The sequence below is a fragment of the Arachis ipaensis genome, chromosome B9 (genome assembly GCF_059453495.1).
Source record: "Arachis ipaensis isolate K30076 ecotype BB chromosome B9, ASM5945349v1, whole genome shotgun sequence".
Lineage (NCBI taxonomy): Eukaryota > Viridiplantae > Streptophyta > Magnoliopsida > Fabales > Fabaceae > Arachis > Arachis ipaensis.
In genome coordinates, this window is record NC_142444.1 from 126,041,370 (window position 1) to 126,056,784 (window position 15,415).

A 15,415-nucleotide genomic window follows, 5' to 3' on the forward strand; every position below is an offset into this window, starting at 1 on the left:
CCAAGCTGATAGATATGGTGGACCCCTTGTAATTACCAACAAGCCCCACCCTGTGCTTATAGACCATCCTCTCAGCGTAGCTTTGAACCACCACACTCACAAGCTCCTTTTCACCATTCACCACCGTATGACCCTTACCCACCATAATTCCAATCCAATTACTCCCAAGAACCACCACATTCTCATTTTGAACCCTCTTCCCCAACCAATGAACCCTCATACCCACCCCAACCTCCAATGAATGACAAACTTTGTGTTTTTCTTCAAGGGCAAGCGAGGATGCAAAAGGGCGTACGGGAACTCACTACTGCCAAAAAGGCAGCGACGCAAACGCGTGACTGACGCGGACGCACGCCTTGAGCAGAACGCAGATAATGCGTACGCGTGACCGAAGCGAACGCGTGACAAGGAAAACTCCCAGATGACGCGACCGCGTGACCCACGTGGACGCGTGACAGACGCCACGCACCAAAAACTGCAGAAAACGCTCCCAGCAATTTCTGAAACCCTTTTTGGCCCAGATCCAAGTACAGAAAGCACAGATTAGAGGTTATAAAGTGGGGGAATGCATCCATTTAGAGAGGGCCTTCGATTATTCACTTTTCATGATTTAGATGTAGTTTTAGAGAGAGGTTCTCTCCTCTCTCTTAGATTTTAGGATTAGGATTCCTCTTAAAGGATTTAGGATTTCAACTCTTTATCAGGTTCAATATTTCTTTTACTTTATATTTCTCTTTTACTTTCAGATACTTTAATGCTCTCATTTAATTACTTATGTTGCCAAATTGGCTTATGAACTCTTTATGTTTAGATTGATTTTCTTTTATTAATGCAATTGAGGTATTTCAGATTTATGATTTAGCTCTTCATATTCTCGGCTTTAATTGATTAATTGGAGACTCTTGAGTTATCAAACTCATCGTGATTGATAATTCTTATTTTTGCTAATTGAATCGAATTCCAATAACTCTAGTCTTTCCTTAGGAATTGACTAGGACCTGAGGATCAAATTGATTAGTCCACTTGACCTTCCTTTGTTTAGTAAAGGTTAACTAAGTGGGATTAAAACCCAATTATCATCACCATTGATAAGGATAACTAGGATAGGAATTCCAGTTCTCATACCTTGACAAGAGTTTATTTTACAGTTATTTATTTATTTTACTTGTCATTTAAATTACTTGTTTCTTACTTTCAAAACCCCCAATTTACAAAACTCATAACCAATAATAAGAACACATCCCTGCAGTTCCTTGAGAAGACGACCCGAGGTTTAAATACTTCGGTTATCAATTTTAAAGGGGTTTGTTACTTGTGACAACCAAAACGTTTGTAAGAAAGGATGATTGCTTGGTTTAGAAACTATACTTGCAACGAGAATTTATTCTGAATTCTAAACCGTCAATCATTCGTTCTTCAAAAATGGCACCATTGCCGGGGAACTGCAAACGTGTGCCTTATTATTGGTTATTGTAAATATTTTTCTTTTATTTGTTTATTTGTTTTTGTTTTTATTTTATTCCTATTAGCTACTATGAATTCTCACCCCTCTCGCTTTGAGTTTGGTTCTAAAATTGTTGAAAGGAGTGGAAGCTACAACAGGAATATGCATCAAGGTCTAAGCAATCAAAGATGGATGGAGCCAAGAGGCCCTGATCAACCCTTTAGGCAACAACACCCTCCAAGATATCATGGGCAAGGACCACTCTACAATGCATACCAAGCTGATAGATATGGTGGACCCCTTGTAATTACCAACAAGCCCCACCTTGTGCTTATAGACCATCCTCTCAGCGTAGCTTTGAACCACCACACTCACAAGCTCCTTTTCACCATTCACCATCGTATGACCGTTACCCACCATAATTCCAATCCAATTACTCCCAAGAACTTCCACATTCTCATTTTGAACCCTCTTCCCCAACCAATGAACCCTCATACCCACTGATGCTAGGGCATTTTGGCCAGTTTTACTGACCTTTTCTTTACTATTTTTAAGGAAGTTTCATGCATTTTCTTAGAAAATAAGCTAGTTTTGGGTAGATATTCACTTACATCTTGATTCAAGCATACATTGTGCACTTTACATGATTTCATGAGGATTTTGCATGAAATTAATGACAAATTGGATGTTGCATTTCCCATGACTTGGACTAGAACTTTGATGCACTTTATTGCTTGATTTCAGGACAAAGGAAGCAAGGAAGAACCACGTTAGCAGCCACGTTAGTCTCACTAACGTGACTTCTAACGTAGGAATGGGAGCTAGATTGCAAAGTTAATGAGAAAAGTAATCGCCAATAACGTCCTCAAAGCCATCATAGCCCACGTTAAGAGTCACGTTAACTAAGTTAACGTGAACTCTAACGTGGAGGAAAGAAAATGGAGCCAACGTTAGTGACACTTACCTTTGTCACTAACGTTGGGCCAAGCTCATAAGTGGCCACGTTAACTTAGTTAAGGTGGCTTCTAACGTTAAGAAGCAAAAGAGAAGCCAACGTTAGTGACATTTAACTTTGTCACTAACGTTGGCCAAGCCTCCACAAGCCACGTTAACGTGGAAGCCAACGTGGAGAAAGTATATGATCGCCAACATTAGTGACAAACACCTAACTTTGTCACTAACGTCGGAATGAACCACACAAGCCACAATGAGCCACATTAACTCCCACGTTAACTTAGTTAATATGGAAGCTAACGTGAAGAAGAGAGATGATGAGCCAACGTTAGTAACATTCACCTTTGTCACTAACGTTGGAGATGGCTAGCATTGCTACGTTAGAGGCCACGTTAACCTAGTTAACGTGGACTCTAACGTGGGAGATAGGGGCACATTGGAACGTTAGTGACAAAGGTAAGTGTCACTAACGTTCTTGAAGGTTGGCAAGTTAACATTAAGAGCCACGTTAACTAAGTTAATATGGACTCTAACGTAAGAAAGGGGGAGGCTTCTCAACGTTATTGGGAAAGGTAAGTCCCAATAACGTGTGCGAAGGACCAAGAGGCAACGTTAGTGGCAATGTTTATGCCACTAACATTGAGGTTAACATGGCTCTAACTTGGGTCAGGAATGTTAGTGAAAAAGGTGATTGTCACTAACGTTCTCGAACCCACAATTTCACTTAACGTTAACACCACTAACGTCCTGAGCTAAAGTCCCTGCCCACTTCACACTTTCTCTCTGCAAGTAAAGCTAAGCCCAATGAAGAAGATAACTGCTTCAAACTCAAGATCCAAAGGCCCATACCCAAGACTTGAGGAGCCAACTAGAAGATCAGAAGAGTAGTATATATAGGAGTAGCTTTGAATTGATTGAAGGAGATTGGAAATTGGGGGAAAACTACTCTCTGTATTTTGCCATTCTCTGCACTTCTAGTTTTGTTTTCATAATCTATTCTCCATCTTTGCTTTTATTTTCCAGAGCTATGAACAACTAAACCCCTTTCATTGGGTTAGGGAGCTCTGTTGTAATTTGATGGATCAATACTAGTTTTCATTATTCTTCTTCTATCTGTTTTCTTGATTTTACTTGAAAGCTTTCGATCTTCATCCAATTGGATAGTTATCTTGGAAAAGAAGCTATTCAAACTTGGATCTCTTCTGAACCTTGAAAGAGGAAGGAAGAGATCATGCTAGAAATGCTTTCTCATGCTGGACCAAATTGGGTTTGGATGGATATGTGACTATAATTCTCTCAATACTTGATTTGGGAAATGCATGTGGTATAATCAGTGACCATACTTCATCTCTTCTCATGAGCAATTGACCAAGGAATTGGCTATTGATCAGGATTTGAGAGATTGAATTACAAGGAATTGTAACTCGATCACTTAAGATTGCCAAGGAGATCAATGAATGCATTGATTGAGGAAGAGATGAAAATGAAATTGATCCGGAGAATGCAACATCTCCTGAGCCCAATGAACTCCCCATTTCTGATCTTACCCATTCTCTTTAGTTTCTGTCATTTACTTTTATGAGCAGTTACCCCATTCCCATTTACAATTCTGCAATTTACTTTCCGTCATTTACTTTCAGCTCTTTATTTGTAGCATTTACTTTTTCTGTTATTTACTTTCCCGCCATTTTATTTTCTGCAATTCTTAACTCAAATTCTGATTCGCTCAACTAGAACATTCCTCTAATTAAAGTTGCTTGATCAATCAATCTCTGTGGGATTCGACCTCACTCTATTGTGAGTTTTTACTTGACGACAAAATTCGGTACACTTACCGAAGGAAATTTGTTACGAGACAAATTTTCCATGCATCACCCACCCCAACCTCCAATGAATGACAAACTTCGTGTTCTTCTTCAAGGGCAAGCGAGGATGCAAAAGGGCGTACGGGAACTCACTACTGCCTTAACTGAGGTAGTAAATATAATAGCTTCTCGACATCTGAGCACTCAAAATACTCCCATGGCTGCATGTGGAGAATCAAAAGAAGAGCGTAGCATGAAGAAAATACTAGAAACTCCGGTGGACAATGAAGAGCATGGCTTTGTATTGGAACAAGTAGAGGAAGCCATGATAGTTGTAGAGGAAGAAGTGGTTGAAGATTTAGGAGATGCTGAACCTCCATAGGAATCGAGAGCTATAAAGGATTCTGCTGAGAAGTTAGAAATTGATGCCAAAGAGGACAGTGCACAACCTCCAAAGCATATACCTTGTGAGAAATTGGACGGAACAGACCAAGAAGTTGATTCCATAGGCAGTGATGATCATGCATCAAGCTCTCCTAATCACAAACTCACATCCGCAACTGAATTCCTAGAGCCTGAAGAACCTTATCCAAGTGAATACGAAGATGATGTCGAGGTAGATTTCTCTCAACCTCCAACGTATGACTTAAGTGACGAGGAAGACATAGAAGACTTTGATCAGGACGCAGTTGCAGTTGAAAAATTTTGCAAAGAAGTAGAGGAATTCACAGAAGAATACAAGGGAGTAGAACGTACAGAACCACTGGAAACACCTATCCCAAGGCCATTACCACCTAACACAAGCTTTAAGTGGGTCCAATCCTTAACCTTTATCTTTACTTTTCCACTTGAATATGGTTTGCTTGAAACAGATGGCCAGCTTAGAGCTCTCTGCGGCTTTAAGAGTAAGAGGGAAATGGCTCGTACTCAGAGCTGGTGTGCAAGATTCAATAAGATTCCACGCTTCAATTCAAAGTGCACGGATTGGTACCAAGTTCAATTGAATGGGTCTCGGAAGACGTTTGGTCATCTTGGTGAGAACACAATTTCTAAACCGCCTGGATGGAAAAATATAGGTCGAGACAAAGGCGGATTTAAAAGCGAAGTTTGGGATCCTGGAATCTATTCTGATATTCGTCACCCCAGGAGCCTGAGAATCTGTTTGAAGCTGCTCAAAAGCTTTACATGCCTAGTTTGGGACCCCGGAGGCTGTTGTCATTCCAAACATTAGTGGAGATTTCTGGATGAATTTAAGCATAAGCCACCATAACAGGAAGCTCATCAAATGTCCAACTTAAGGACTTTAACTAAAAGTGCTAGGTGGGAGACAACCCACTATGGTATGATCGTTCCTGTTTCAGTTTCATTTCGTTTTGTTTATTTTTATATTGTTTTATTTTTATTGCACCTGGATAATATTCGTAGCATTTGCATTAGCATTGCATACTACATAATTGCATAATTGCATTAAAAAAAAAAAGCGCGCGACGCGATCGCGTCGCTAAAGCGTTCGCGTCAGTTGCAAAAAACACCTCCCATGCGTCCGCGTCAATCACACGAACGTGTGATCTAGAAATTGGCGTAAAAATCCAACGCCCAGAAATCTGGGCTGGAATCGTGTGGCTGGTGTGCGTTTAGCACAAAATGACTCACGCGTTCGCGTCCATCACGGGAACGCGTCACTTGCAAAACACCCATCCCACGCGAAAGCGTAAGCGACGCATCCGCGTCGCGTGGATAGCATGGCACCCTAAATGGAGACAGAGAGTTGCACTGAAGCGACGCTGGAATTGTGCGTTTAGCACAATTTTTAGCGACGCCGTCGCGTACCTCACGCGACCGCGTCCTTCATCTTTTACCCATTCCATGCGATCGCGTCAGCCACGCGACCGCGTCAACCCCATTTCACCCTAGCCACGCGATCGCGTGGACTCAAATCCACTAACCCCCAGTCACGTGAAACCCTACCCCATCGTGCCCCCATTCTCTTCCCCCCAACCCCCCCTCTGCTCCCTCTCTGCTCTAACCACCTCCGACCGCCACACCACCCACAACCACCCAGACCCACCGCGACGACCACCCTCTCTCCTTCTTCCTTCTCCCCTCCCCCTTCTTCTCTCTCTTCTTTCCCCCACTCCGCCACTGCCCCTCCCCATCGCGGCCAGCCACGACCGCCCTGCCACCAGCGTCGCCTCCCACCACCACCACCCTCACCCCCATTCTTCTTAAACCACCCCCTCCACAGTTAACCCTACCCGAAACCCCCATGCCACCGCGAACAGCCGCCCATCACCGCGCCAGCCTCCCTGTTCCACCACCGCGCCGCCGTGCCCCCTCCCAACACCGCCATTTCACCACCGCCATCTCTCTAATCCCTACCTTAGTTCATACGCATATCAGGTTCCACCGTATGCCACTTTTCTTTCATTCGTAGTTAGTTGCATATTTTTCAGTTTATGTTTAAAATTAGGCTAGTTAGAGATGCATGTTTGTAGTGGATTCTAGGTGGTTAGGTAGCTAGGATGTGGTTAGTGGATTTAGGCCTGATAATTGCGCTGTTCTTGCTACTTGTTTTATAAATTTTGCAATTCTAATGTTGCTGTGATGTTAATACTGTTCATATACTGTTCCTTACTGTTTCATGCTGCTGTTACACTGCTCTTTGATGAGCGGATAATTTATACGCTTTTTGGCATTGTTTTTACATAGTTTTTAGTATGATTTAGTTAGTTTTTAGTATATTTTTATTAGTTTTTAAATAAAATTCACATTTCTGGACTTTACTATGATTTTGTGTGTTTTTCTATGATTTCAGGTCATTTCTGGCTGAAATTGAGGGACTTGAGTAAAAATCAGATTCAGAGGTTGAAGAAGGACTGCAGATGCTGCTGGATTCTGACCTCCCTGCACTCAAAGTGGATTTTCTGGAGCTACAAAACTCCACATGGCGCGCTCTCAATTGCGTTGGAAAGTAGACATCCAGGTCTTTCCAGAAATATATAATAGTCCATACTTTTCCCAAGTTTAGACGACGAAAACTGGCGTTCAACACCAGTTCCATGTTGCATTCTGGAGTTAAATGCCAGAAATAGGTTGCAAAGTGGAGTTAAACGCCAGAAACAGGTTACAAACTGGCGTTCAACTCCAAGAGAAGCCTCTACACGTGTAAAGCTCAATGCTCAACCCAAGCACACACCAAGTGGGCCCCAGAAGTGGATTTCTGCATCATTTACTCATTTCTGTAAACCCTAGTAACTAGTTTAGCATAAATAGGACTTTTTACTATTGTATTTGCATCTTCGGATCATTTTAGTCTTGGTGACTCTGGTTCTCCTCTGGGGCCGAGACCAATGAACTCCATTATCACTTATGTATTTTCAACGGTAGAGTTTCTACACACCATAGATTAATGTGTGGAGCTCTGTTGTTCTTCATGAATTAATACAAAGTACTATCATTTTTCTATTCAATTCAAGCTTATTCTGATTCTAAGATATTCTTTCGCACTTCAATATGAATGTGATGATAGTGACAGTCATCATCATTCCCAACCTATGAACACGTGCCTGATAACCACTTCTGTTCTACCTTAGATTGAATGAGTATCTCTGGGATTCCTTAATCAGAATCTTCGTGGTATAAGTTAGAATCCATGGACGGCCATTCTTAAGATCCGGAAAGTCTAAACCTTGTCTGTGGTATTCCGAGTAGGATTTGAGAAGGGATGGCTGCGACAAGCTTCAAACTCGCGAGTGCTGGGCGCAATGACAGACGCAAAAGGATCAATGGATCCTATTCCAGTATGATCGAGAACCTACAGATGATTAGCCATGCAGTGACAGCGCATTGGACCATTTTCACTGAGAGGATAGGATGTAGCCATTAACAACGGTGATGCCTAACATACAGCTTGCCTTAGAAAGGAGTATGAATGATTGGATGAAGACAATAGGAAAGCAGAGGTTCAGGAGGAACGAACGTATCTCTATATGCTTATCTGAAATTCTCACCAATGAATTACATAAGTATCACTATCTTTATTTTATATTTTATTTATCTTTTAATTACTAAATCTCCATAATCAATTGAATCTGCCTGACTGAGATTTACAAGGTGACCATAGCTTGCTTCAAGCCGACAATCTCCGTGGGATCGACCCTTACTCACGTAAGGTTTATTACTTGGACGACCCAGTGCACTTGCTGGTTAGTTGTGCGAAGTTGTGACAAAGAACTAAGATCATGAACGTGCGTATTGAGTTTTTAGCACCGTTACCAAGGAATGGAACCGTCACGATTTCTGCGCACCAAGTTTTTGGCGCCGTTGCCGGGGATTGTTCGAGTTTGGACAACTGACGATTCATCTTGTTGCTCAGATTAGGTAATTTTATGTTATTTTTAAGCTTTTTATTTCTTATTTTCGAAAAATACAAAAAATCTTTCTTCTTTTTCGTTCTTCCCAAAATAATTTTCAAAAAAATAATAATAATAATAAAAAAATTTTAATAAAATCATAAAAAAAAAAATTTGATGTTTCTTGTTCGAGTCTAGTGTCAATTTTTAAGTTTGGTGTCAATTGCATCTTTTTAATTTTTCTTAAAAATTTCAAAAACTCATGCATGTATTCCTCATGATCTTCAAGTTGTTCTTAATGATCTTCTTTGTTTGATCTTTGCAATTTTATGTTCTATGTCTTTTCTTGTTTTTCATATGCATTTTCAATTTGTTAGTGTCTAAAGTTTGAAAATTTCTAAGTTTGGTGTCTTGCATATTTTTCTTTTCTTAAAAATTTTCAAAATAAGTCTTGATGTTCATCTTGATCTTTAAAGTGTTCTTGGTGTTCATCTTGACATTCAAAGTGTTCTTGCATGCATTAGTTGTTTTGATTCATAATTTCTATGTTTTGTGTCAATTTTGTGTTTTTCTCTTTCATCATTAAAAATTTAAAAATAAAAAAATATCTTTCCCTCTTTCTTCTCATAAATTTCGAAATTTTGGTTTGATTTAGTCAAAAGTTTTAAAATTTGGTTGTTTCTTGCTAATCAAGTCAAAATTTCAATTTAAAAATTCTACCCTTTTCAAATCTTTTTCAAAAATCAAATCTTTTTCAATTTTTTATATATATTTTCGAAAATTTTTTAAAATTAATTTTCAAAATCTTTTTCTCATTCTTACTTCATATTTTCGAAAATCTTGCTCACATTTAATGTTTTAATTCAAAAATTTTTCAAGTTGTTACTTGCCTATTAAGAAAGGTTCAATCTTTGAATTTTAAAATCATATATTTTAGTTTCTTGTTAGTCAAGTGATCAACTTTAATTTTCAAAATCAAATCTTTTTAATTTCTTCTTCAATCATATCTTTTCAATCATATCTTTTTTTAACAAATTGCAATCATATCTTCTCAATCATATCCTTTTCAAAATAATTTTCAATCATATCTTTTTTATTGCTAATTTCAAAATCTTTTTCAAAAATCAAATCTTTTTCAAAATATCTTTCAATCATATCTTTTTCAATTTTAATTTCAAAATCTTTTTCTAACTTCTTATCTTTTCAAAATTGATTTTCAAATCTTTTTCAATTAACTACTTGAATTTTTGTTTGATTTTAAAAGTTTTCTATTTCAATCATATCTTTTTCAAAACCCCCTAACCACTTTTCTCTCTCCAATTTTCGAAAACTCCTTCCCCCTTTTTCAAAATTCTTTTTAATTAACTAATTGTTTTAAATTTTAATTTAATTTTATTTCTCTTTTTAATTTTCGAATTCTAATTAATATTTAAAATAAAAACAAAAATATTTTTATTTTATTTTAATTAATTTTCAAATTTTTCTCTTCTCCTTCTTCTATTCTCCTCTTCTTCTACTCACATAAAGGAATCTCTATACTGTGACATAGAGGATTCCTCTTCTTTTCTGTTTTCTTCTTTTTCATATGAGCAGGAATAAGGATAAGAACATTCTTGTTGAAGCTGATCCAGAACCTGAAAGGACTCTGAAGAGGAAGCTAAGGAAAACTAAAACACAACACTCTGAAAAGGACTTTACTGAAATATTCGAAAAAGAAGGAGACATGGCCGAAACCAATAACAATGGTGGAGGTGAAAAGAAGATGCTTGGTGACTTTACTGCACCAAATTCCAATTTACATGGAAGAAGCATCTCAATCCCTGCCATTGGAGCAAACAATTTTGAGCTGAAACCTCAATTAGTTTCTCTGATGCAACAGAACTGCAAGTTTTATGGACTTCCATCCGAAGATCCTTTTCAGTTCTTAACTGAATTCTTGCAGATCTATGATACTGTTAAGACTAATGGGGTTGATCCCGAGGTCTACAGGCTTATGCTTTTCCCGTTTGCTGTAAGAGACAGAGCTAGAATATGGTTGGACTCTCAACCTAAGGATAGCCTGAACTCTTGGGATAAGCTGGTCACGGCTTTCTTAGCCAAGTTCTTTCCTCCTCAAAAGCTTAGCAAGCTTAGAGTGGATGTTCAAACCTTCAGACAAAAGGAAGATGAATCCCTCTATGAAGCTTGGGAGAGATACAAGGAACTGACCAAAAAGTGTCCTTCTGACATGCTTTCAGAATGGACCATCCTGGATATATTCTATGATGGTCTATCTGAATTAGCTAAGATGTCATTGGATACTTCTACAGGTGGATCCATTCACCTAAAGAAAACGCCTGCAGAAGCTCAAGAACTCATTGACATGGTTGCTAATAACCAGTTCATGTACACTTCTGAGAGGAATCCTGTGAGTAATGGGACGCCTCAGAAGAAGGGAGTTCTTGAAATTGATACTCTGAATGCCATATTGGCCCAGAATAAAATATTGACTCAGCAAGTCAATATGATTTCTCAGAGTCTGAATGGAATGCAAGCTGCATCCAACAGTACTCAAGAGGCATCTTCTGAATAAGAAGCTTATGATCCTGAGAACCCTGCAATAGCAGAGGTAAATTATATGGGTGAACCTTATGGGAACACCTATAACCCCTCATGGAAAAATCACCCAAATTTCTCATGGAAGGATCAACAAAAGCCTCAACAAGGCTTTAATAATGGTGGAAGAAACAGGTTTAGCAATAGCAAGCCTTTTCCATCATCCACTCAGCAACAGACAGAGACTTCTGAGTAGAATCCATCTAGCTTAGCAAATATATTCTCTGATCTATCTAAGGCCACTGTAAGTTTCATGAATGAAACAAGGTCCTCCATTAGAAATTTGGAGGCACAAGTGGGCCAGCTGAGTAAAAGAATCACTGAAACTCCTCCTAGTACTCTCCCAAGCAATATACAGAAGAAAATCCAAAGAAAGAGTGCAAAGCCATTGATTTAACCATCATGGCCGAACCTACAAGGGAAGAGGAGGACGTGAATCCTAGTAAAGAAGACCTCCTGGGACGTCCAGTGACAAATAAGGAGTTTCCCTTTGAGGAACCAAAGGAATCTGAGGCTCATCTAGAGACCATAAAGATTCCATTGCACCTCCTTCTGCCCTTCATGAGCTCTGATGAGTATTCTTCCTCTGAAGAGGATGAAGACATTACTGAAGAGCAAGTTGCTAAATACCTTGGTGCAATCATGAAGCTGAATGCCAAATTATTTGGTAATGAGTCTTGGGAAGATGAACCTCCCTTGCTCACTAATGAACTAAATGCATTGGATAGGCAGAAATTACCTCAAAAGAAACAGGATCCAGGCAAATTCTTAATACCCTGTACCATAGGCACCATGACCTTTGAGAAGGCTCTGTGTGACCTGGGGTCAGGAATAAACTTAATGCCACTCTCTGTAATGGAGAAACTTGGGATCTTTGAGGTGCAAGCTGCCAAAATCTCATTAGAGATGGAAGACAACTCAAGAAAACAGGCTTATGGATAAGTAGAGGACGTGTTAGTAAAGGTTGAAGATCTTTACATCCCTGTTGATTTCATAATCCTAGACACTGGGAAGGATGAGGATGAATCCATCATCCTTGGAAGACCCTTCCTAGCCACAGCAAGAGCTGTGATTGATGTGGACAGAGGAGAGTTGGTCCTCCAACTAAATGAGGACAACCTTGTGTTTGAAACTCAAGGATCTCCTTCTGTAACCATGGAGAGGAAGCATGAAAAGCTTCTCTCACTGCAGAGTCAACCAAAGCCCCCACAGTCAAACTCTAAGTTTGGTGTTGAACCCCCACATTCAAACTCTAAGTTTGGTGTTGGGAGGTTCCAACAATGCTCTGAACATATGTGAGACTCCATGAGAGCTCATTGTCAAGCTATTGACGTTAAAGAAGCGCTTGTTGGGAGGCAACCCAATGTTATTTAATCATATCTATTTTATTTTCTTTTTGTTATTTCATGTTTTATTAGGTTGATGATCATGTGGAGTCACAAAAACTACTGAAAAATCAAAAACAGAATGAAAAATAGCATTAAAAATAGCACACCCTAGAGGAGAGCAGTCTGGCGTTTAAACGCCTGAAACAAGCATCTGCCTGGCGTTAAACGCCAGAAACAGGCTACATTTGGGCGTTTAACGCCAGAAACAAGTAGCAATCTGGCGTTAAACGCCAGGATTGCACAGCAAGGGCATTTTACACGCCTAATTGGAGCAGGGATACTAAGTCCTTGATCCCACTTGATCTGTGGACCCCACAGGACCCCACAGGATCTGTGGACCCCACATGATCCCCACATTTTCTTCTCTCCTCTTCACACCTTTTCATAACTCTCTTCCCCAAATACCCTTCACCAATCACCTCAATCACTCTTTTCCATTACCTCTTCACCACTCACATCCATCCTCTCTTCCCCATAAACCCTACCTACCTTCAAAATTCAAACTAATTTCCCTCCCAAACCCAACCCTAATGGCCGAACCCTACACCCACCCTCACTCCTATATAAACCCCTCATTCCTTCTTCATTTTCACACAACACAACCTCTCTTCTTCTCCTTGGCCAAATATATCTCTCCCTCTCCTCCATTTTTTTTCTTCTTTTACTACTTTCTTTCTTCTTTTACTTGGGGACGAGCAAACATTTTAAGTTTGGTGTGGTACAAGCATAGCTTTTTGTTTTTTCATAACTATTTATGGCACCTAAGGCCAGAGAAACCTCTAGAAAGAGGAAAGGGAAGGCAATTGCTTCCACTTCTGAGTCATGGAAGATGGAGAGATTCATCTCAAAGGTCCATCAAGACCACTTCTATGAAGTTATGGCCAAGAAGAAAGTGATCCCTGAGGTTCCTTTCAAGCTCAAAAAGAATGAGTATCCGGAGATCCGACATGAGATCCGAAGAAGAGGATGGGAAGTTCTCACCAACCCCATTCAACAAGTCGGGATCTTAATGGTTCAAGAGTTCTATGCAAACGCATGGATCACTAGGAACCATGATCAAAGTGTGAACCCGAATCCAAAGCATTGGCTTACCATGGTTCGGGGGAAATACTTAGACTTCAGTCCGGAAAATGTAAGCCTGGCGTTCAACTTGCCAATGATGGAAGAGAACGCACGCCCCTACACAAGAAGGGTCAACTTTGATCAAAGGTTGGACCAAGTTCTCATAGACATATGTGAGGAAGGAGCTCAATGGAAAATTGACTCAAGAGGCAAGCCGGTTCAATTAAGAAGGCATGACCTCAAACCAGTGGCTAGGGGATGGCTAGAGTTCATTCAACGCTCAATCATTCCTACTAGTAACCGGTCTGAAGTTACTATAGACCGGGCCATCATGATCCATAGTATCTTGATTAGAGAGGAGGTGGAAGTTCATGAGATTATACCTCAAGAACTTTACAAGGTGGCTGACAAGTCCTCCACTTGGGCAAGGTTAGCCTTTCCTCACCTCATATGCCACCTCTGCAATTTGGCAGGAATTGACATAGAGGGAGACATCCTCATTGAAGAGGACAAACCCATCACTAAGAAAAGGATGGAGCAAATAAGAGATCATGGACCTCAACAAGAGCATGAGGAAATTCCCCACCATGAAATCCCTGAGATGCCTCAAGGGATGCACCTTCCTCCACAAAACTATTGGGAGCAAATCAACACCTCCCTAGGAGAATTAAGTTCCAACATGGGACAACTAAGGGTGGAACACCAAGAGCACTCCATCATCCTTCATGAGATTAGAGAAGATCAAAGAGCTATGAAGGAGGAGCAACAATGGTAAGGAAGAGACATAGAGGAGCTCAAAAGCACCATTGGTTCTTCAAGAAGAGGAAGACGCCACCCTCACTAAGGTGGACTCATTCCTTAATCTCCTTGTCTATTTATTTTTCTGTTTTTTGTTTACTATGCTTTATGTTTATGTCTTCATTACATGATCATTAGTGTTTAAGTGTCTATGCCTTAAAGTTATGAATATGAATCCATCACCTCTCTTAAATAAAAAAATGTTCTAAAAAGAAAAGAATAAGAAGTACATGGTTTCGAATTCATCCTTGAAACTAGTTTAATTATTTTAATGTGGTGACAATACTTTTTATTTTTTGAATGAATGCTTGAACAGTGCATATGTCTTTTGAAATTGTTGTTTATGAATGTTAAATATGTTGGCTCTTGAAAGAATGATGAAAAAGGAGACATGTTATTTGATAATCTGAAAAATCATAAAAATGATTCTTGAAGCAAGAAAAAGCAGTGAATACAAAAGCTTGCAGAAAAAAAGAGAAAAGAAAAATGGCAAAAAAAAAGAAAGAAAAAGAAAAAGCAAGCAGAAAAAGCCAAAAGCTCTTTAAACCAAAAGGCAAGAGAAAAAAGCCAATAGCCCTTAAAACCAAAAGGCAAGGGTAAATAAAAAGGATCCAAGGCTTTGAGCATCAGTGGATAGGAGGGCCTAAAGGAATAAAATCATGGCCTAAGTGGCTAAACCAAGCTGTCCCTAACCATGTGCTTGTGGCGTGAAGGTGTCAAGTGAGAACTTAAGACTGAGCGGTTAAAGTCAAGGTCCAAAGCAAAAAAAAGAGTGTGCTTAAGAACCCTGGACACCTCTAATTGGGGACTTTAGCAAAGCTGAGTCACAATCTGAAAAGGTTCACCCAGTTATATGTCTGTGGCATTTATGTATCCGGTGGTAATACTGGAAAACAAAGTGCTTAGGGCCACGGCCAAGACTCATAGAGTAGCTGTGTTCAAGAATCAACATACTGAACTAGGAGAATCAATAACACTATCCGAACTCTAAGTTCTTATAGATGCCAATCATTCTGA

At 39.7% G+C, this 15,415-nt stretch overlaps 1 non-coding gene and 1 pseudogene across 1 annotated transcript; one reads left to right on the forward strand and one right to left on the reverse strand.

Annotated features, from left to right (window-relative positions):
* Positions 1 to 4,288: 4,288 nt before the first annotated feature.
* Positions 4,289 to 5,434, forward strand: LOC148546229 (uncharacterized; annotated as a pseudogene).
* Positions 5,435 to 10,680: 5,246 nt separating this feature from the next.
* On the reverse strand, positions 10,681 to 10,788 carry LOC148546230 (small nucleolar RNA R71). The gene has a single exon (XR_015902096.1). It is a non-coding gene; the product is annotated as a small nucleolar RNA R71 (small nucleolar RNA).
* Between the last annotated feature and the right edge of the window lie 4,627 nt (positions 10,789 to 15,415).